This window comes from Henckelia pumila, chromosome 4, assembly GCF_033568475.1.
Source record: "Henckelia pumila isolate YLH828 chromosome 4, ASM3356847v2, whole genome shotgun sequence".
In the NCBI taxonomy this organism is placed as follows: domain Eukaryota; kingdom Viridiplantae; phylum Streptophyta; class Magnoliopsida; order Lamiales; family Gesneriaceae; genus Henckelia; species Henckelia pumila.
Genome location: NC_133123.1, coordinates 38,079,631 through 38,086,427, shown reverse-complemented (window position 1 = coordinate 38,086,427; position 6,797 = coordinate 38,079,631).

Here is a 6,797-nt window from a genome sequence, read left to right as displayed (position 1 = left end):
CAAGGCTGATCCGATGGATACTACTTATGAGCGAATTTGATGTTGAAATCAAAGACAAAAAAAGGACCGAGAATCAAGTTGCTGACCACTTGAGTTGCCTAGTTCATGTTGATGAGGAGCTGAATTTACGAGAATAATTCCCTGATGAGCAATTATTTTCAGCGAGCGCCGAATTACCATGGTACGCAAATATTGTGAATTATTTAGTTACTAATGGTTTTCCTTCTGAATTTTCAAGGGCACAAAAAAACAAAGTGCGCAGCGATGCAAAGTATTATGTGTGGGATGATCCATACTTGTGGAATCACTGTGCTGATCAAGTGATACGTCGATGTGTACCCGCGAGCAAGGTAGTCCCTATCCTCATGTTCTGTCATTCTTATGCATGTGGTGGTCACTTTTGGGGCGAAAAGTACATCAAGGAAGGTGTTGGACAGCGGATTTTTCTGGCCTTCCTTATTTCGAGACGCTTACCTGTTCTGTAAGTCGTGCGCTCAATGCCAAAATACAGGTAACATCTCCCAACGAAAGGAGATGCCCCAACAACCTATTCTAGTTTGTGAGATCTTTGATGTGTGGGGCATCGACTTCATGGGACCCTTTCTGAGTTCAGATGGTTATATTTATATATTACTTGCTGTGGATTATGTCTCGAAGTGGGTGGAAGCAAAGGCCACCCGTACTGACGATTTTCAATTTGTTGCAGAGTTTATCAAGCATAACATTTTCTCTAGGTTTGGAATTCCGAGAGCCCTCATCAGTGATAGAGGTACACACTTCTGCAACCGAACTGTGGCGAGTTTGCTTAAAAGTACCATGTGACGCACATGATCTCCACTGCATATCATCCACAATCCAAAGGTCAAGCTGAGGTATCAAACAGAGAGATCAAATATATCCTAGAAAAGACCGTGAATCCTACAAGAAAGAATTGGAGCTTGCGTTTGGATGTGGGTGTATAGAACCACATTTAAGATGCCGATTGGAATGTCTCCATATCGGCTAATTTTTGGGAAACCATGTCATCTGCCAGTGGAATTGGAGCATAGATCTTATTGGGCCATCAAACACTTTAACATGCAGATGGATGAGAGCGGCGAGCACCGAAAGCTGCAGTTGCAAGAATTGGAAGATATCCGAAATGATGCCTATGCTAGCTCCAAGATTTACAAGGACAAAACAAAGGCCTTCCAAGACAAGATGATCTCTAGACGGAACTTCGAAGTCGGTCTGAAAGTTTTGCTCTATCATTCACGACTTCGGTTGTTTCCAGGTAAGTTACGTTCGCGTTGGAATGGACCGTTTGTTGTAACTAATGTATTTTCTCATGGTGCAGTCAAAATTAAAAGTTTGGAAACGTCCAAAACATTCAAGGTGAATGGCCACCGGCTTAAGCTATGAAGGAGTCCAAGTGAACGTCGGAGGGGACAAGCATGATATCAATCTAGATGCTCCTCCCAATGTTGACTAACTCGCGGCATGCAGTCAAGCTATAGACTGATTGTAAATTTAGCGCTGACTGGGAGACAACCCAGTGTTTCTTTACCTTTTACTTTTGCTTGTTTTTTTTTCCCTTAGTTTAATTTTATTTCCCAGTTTTTCTTGTTCTTCCGAAATTTTGAAAAAGCAAAAAATATTTTATTTTTTTGGCTTGCTAGATCGGCAGATTCTTACCGATCGAGCGAGAACTCTTTTACTTCGAGGCAGTGAGTTTGATATTTTTCAGCCGCTTGATCCGCAAAATCTTTCCGATCGAGCAAGAGAGTTTTACTTCGGGACAATAAGTTGATTCATTTTTCCTCGCTCTATCTGCAACATCTTGCCGATCGAGCGAGAGCTCTTTTGTTCGGAAATTGATTTGGAAATTTTATTGTCGCTCGATCCACAACATTTTGCCGATCGAGCGACAACTTGTTTACTTTAATTAAAACGCAGAACCCCGCCTTCTCCCCCTCTCATTCTATCCATTCTTACCCCTATTTTCTACCAAATCCCTAAATCCCCAAATTCATTTCTACCAATTTCTCTCATTTAATTCTTTGTTCTTTCTTTTAATCCACAGGGATTTCTCGGAGGCAAAACCACGACTTTTCGGGCACGATCATCGCCGATAAATTTTCTTCTCCGGCCTCCTCTCTCTTTGGGAAATTGCGCACGCCGCCAGTCAGCATCTCTCGGACTTCTCCTCATCCAAGTTCGCCTTTCTCGGGCCATCCATACTATCAGGCACCTCTACCGGACTTCGTTCTCAGTTGTGGCTCTTACATTTTTTCAAGGCGGCACCAGATTCTTTTCGCATGCCAAGTGTTTGACGTATTGAATCCTTTACTCCCGGTGTCATCTTCATATTTTCTATGGGACCTAAATGCACCCGCGTTCAAGGCGAGTCCTATTCTCAAGCCGCCACGCGATCTTATGCCGACTTCACCGGGATTTTTGTCAATGACGCCGCTCGTGATCGTTACATCACCGCCAAGGCAAATCGTTCCCCCATTCCTGAACGCGGCTTTGAGTTAGACTTGGGCTATCCTGATATTATTGGGACTATTCAAGAGCGGGGTTGGACAAAATTCTGCGAGCAACCTCCTCCCATTGTAGTACCGATTGTTCGTGAATTTTATGCGAATGCAGCGGAGAGGACGGATAGCAAGGCGTTTGTTAGGGGTAAACTGATTTCTTTATTGCCCCATGATTTGAATGCTTTGTTTGAAATCCCAGAGGTGGACGATTCTCTCTATCAAAGCATGCAAGCCGGACCGGATTTGGATGAGTTTCTTGAACAACTGGCATACCCCGGAGCTACATGGGTTGACCCAGTTTCCATCGTGAACTTCAAGGAGCGTTTCTTACGTGTGCTTCCTGCTTCTTGGTATGATTTTGTGACTCGGCGTCTGATGCCGATATTACATTCAAGCGAGGTCATTCTTGACCGCGCTATCCTCCTTTATGAGCTTGAGATAGGGTGCCCAATTAATGTGGGGCGTGTCCTTCATAGTGAGGGACGACCACTTTCAGCAACCACCAGCCCCGCCAAGGCCCCTTCCACCTCCTCGTCGCTCCCAAGCCGATGCCATTCGTGAGCTCACTGCCTACGCCCATCATCAGGATGCATATAATACAGTGGAGGCTCACAATTCGCAAGCTGTGGAAGCTTTAATGCGAAATCTAATATTGCACTTTGGTCTTGATCCAAATGCCGTTCCGGTTGATCTTCCGTATCCGCCACCTTTCCCGTTCCAATATGCTGCTCATGTCCTTCCTCCGGAGGCTGAAGAGGACAACGCCGCCGACCTTTAAACCAGGGGAGTTCCATTTTTTTTTTCTGCATTTCATTCTATTTTAGTTGTCTGGTTGAGTTTTGTGTTGTCTTGCATTGAGGACAATATTTCGTTTACGTGTGGGGGGGGGGGGGGGGGGTGCATTCATGCATTGCATTTCATTGCGTTGTTGTTTTTGTTGCGTTGTTGCATTTAGTTCATTTTAGGTTCTAGCATCATGTTGCTTTTTTTATTGAGTTGAGAAAGAAACGGGTAGCCTGACCAATGATGAAGCTTTATTTGTGAATTACATGCCTATCTAACAAGTTTTTGCACTGATGGAACTCAGTAAGTAAACGAGTAAACTCTTACATACTCTGTGAATTATACTCAAATTTGAATTTTAAAACATACAAACGTGGATAAGATTGAGGCATTGTTTGAAAGAGTGGGTGCCCGGATAGCCAACTTGTGGCTAAGGGCTTTGATGACTCTATTTGTAAACAATCTTTGTTTAATATAATTTACATTTTTATCATGGCATTTACTTTATCTTTCAACATATTGTTATATTGTGATATACTATTGTTGTTTAGATGAAGACCTTGAATATACTAGAGTGCATGTAAGATGTGATAGTACATTGGGATGGCTATCATGAAACACATCTTATAATCACTGTATATTCTAAACAGTTCCTAGTCAATTGAGCCGTCCGCAAATAAGGATAAGGATCGCTTGAGATTGAGACTAGCATTTGCGATGCCGAGTACCACTTTTCATTGGTATGGAAAATAGAGATGTTCGAAGCATGCAAATGGATATTCATATGATGAATGATCGAACTACCCTATCCGGACTTTCCAAGTGGTTATCACTTATCGAGTGGATAAAGTCCGCGGTTTTGGTTGTACACCATTAGTCCTTATTACTTGAAACATCATTGAGACTCTATATGCTAGTACTGTACTTTGACTCATTTACCGACTCTATTGGGGTCATCAGGTGTCGGGATTGGGTACAATTACGACACATATAGGAGTCAATGCTTTGTTGTCAAGGATTCACCACATACTTGCGAGTGTGGATATCCTATGCGATCTGAGGAGATATTAGTGTGAAAAATCTCTGGCCAGAGTACATGATGTGTTTTAGGTTAATGGGTTATCCTAGTAACACATGCGATGTCACTATTTGATCTCCAAGATGTTATGCATAGTTATCGAATCTTGAACGACTCTCGATGCACCAATGGTTGTTGATTCGATCGAGATATATGGATGAAGGGACCGTACTATATGCTAACCAAAATCTACTGGTTTTTGCAGGCACTATCAGTAATGCCTAGGGAATCATGGGGCGATGTTGCTAGGCGCTCTTACCATGATTCGATGGGTAAGTCGGAAATCGTTGTTCCGAGTCACAAGGAGTTGTGAGCCCACGGCTAGCTGTATTCCTGAACCATTGAGGGTTACACAAGTAATGGATTACTAAAACCCCGTAGAGATAGTTAAATTTAAAGAGTTAAATTTAATGAAAGAGAAGTTGAACTTCTTAACTAAAGGGAGTGAGATTTCCTAAAATGACATAGGGATGGACATTTTTGGAAATCATTGAATTCGGATTCAGAAAAATTATCTTGACTCTAAAAGATGCAGAAATGGTTTCTGTGCACATTGGTGAAATCAGTTTATCAATCGAAGTCACGATGAATTTTATATTAATTTCTAGAACAACGGGCTTGGCTTGTTGGGCTTAAGTTATGGATTGTGGGCTTTAAGGAGCTAGAGTTCTAATACAATTATAACTTAATCTAGTCTAGAAATTATCTATAAATATGTAAGCAGTGTTCGAAAATTGGGAGAGAATTCAGTCTAGAAATTTCGAACACTACATATTATTTTCAAGAGGATTTTTGAAATTCCTCTGTTCCTTTCGGAGAAAATTCAGTGTTGTGATTTTTGTGAAAAATTACAATCCGGATTAACAGATCATATCTGTTTATTCTCTACGTAAAACTTATGATTGATTTCTAGTGCAATCAATCAGAGGGTTTCTGTTTTTCATTCGTGGACCTTATTCCGGTGATTGATCGTGAAGCCATCGGTTCCCGAGATTTACAAGAAGAGCAGATTAAATTTTGTTGGAGTCCACGATCAAGCCTTTGCTTGACAAGGTAAAATATTTAATTGTGATTATTTATTTTACTTGAACAAATTTAATCATAAAAGGTTTTGATACCCAGATATGGAATCGTTCCATATTAGAAAAATAAAATTTTAAACTTCCGCTGCACCGGGTATCAATTCTAATTGATCTGAACACATTTTTCCAACAGTGGTATCAGAGCCAGGTTGCTCAGATCAAACGATTAAATTAATCGATTGTACAAAATTTTTAAGCCTCGTTTTTTTTGAAACAAAACGATTTTTAAAAATTAAATTTAATGGGCAAATCGGGCAGCGATTGGATCGCTTCCCAGGGGCAGCGAGCGTCGTTTCCCAGGGAAGCGAACGTTGCTGCCCATGGGCAGTGATTTGATCGCAGCCCAGGGCAGCGCTGGGCGCTGCCCAGGGCGGCAATCGTCGCTGCCCTTGCCCGGGCCCCTTTTTTGGAGGCGCGGGCTGCCCGGGAAAAATTATTTTTAATTTTTAATTAAAATTTTAATATTTTGAAATTCTAGTTTTTGATCCGATCGAAAATTGTTTTTGATTGGTTCACGAGGCATCGGATCGAATTGTTCGAGTCCGAAATTTTTAAAATTGATTTTTGGATAAATTTGAATTTTTGGAAAATTTATAAATTTTATCCGTTAAATTAGATTTTATAAAATTAATTATTTTGGTACAATTGATGATAAGATATGATCTTATGGATGGATAAGATAAAATATGATTTTATCTTTTAATTATGATGCCATTGCATGTTTATCCAATTATTTTAATTATTGAATTAATTATTGGATAAAAGGATGATCGATTGCCATGACCAATATTTTAGGTGTATGTTAGGTGATTTACAATTGTCTTATTGTTGTTGGTGTTTATTAATGGGATTGGTTTATAGCCCAATATAATTGTCATATGTAATAAAAGTGAGCCTGATTTATGGCCCGTTCCCACCCCTAAAATGTATCCCATATTTGTCATCGAAATTTATTGTAAATTTATTAGACTTAGTGGGAGATAATGTTTTGAAGAAAAGGTGGGCCCAGCAGACAATGAAGACCGAAGAAATGTAAAATGGAAGCTCAATGTAATAGGATTGCATTGCATACTTGCATATCACCTAGGATTAGACTTAGACTCGTGATTGGCAACCACGGGTCGAATAGTTAATGGGATCGATCATCCTTTAATAATATATGATATTATTGATGTATGCATGTTTAGACATAAATTGTATGAATCCCGCAAGCATACATAAATTGCATGATGAGACAAATTTTCAAAAATTAAAAATCCCTCATTTTAAATATGATTATTGGGGGGGGGGGGGGGGGGGGGCGTTCGTCGGAAAGCTGTACATTGGATCGACACA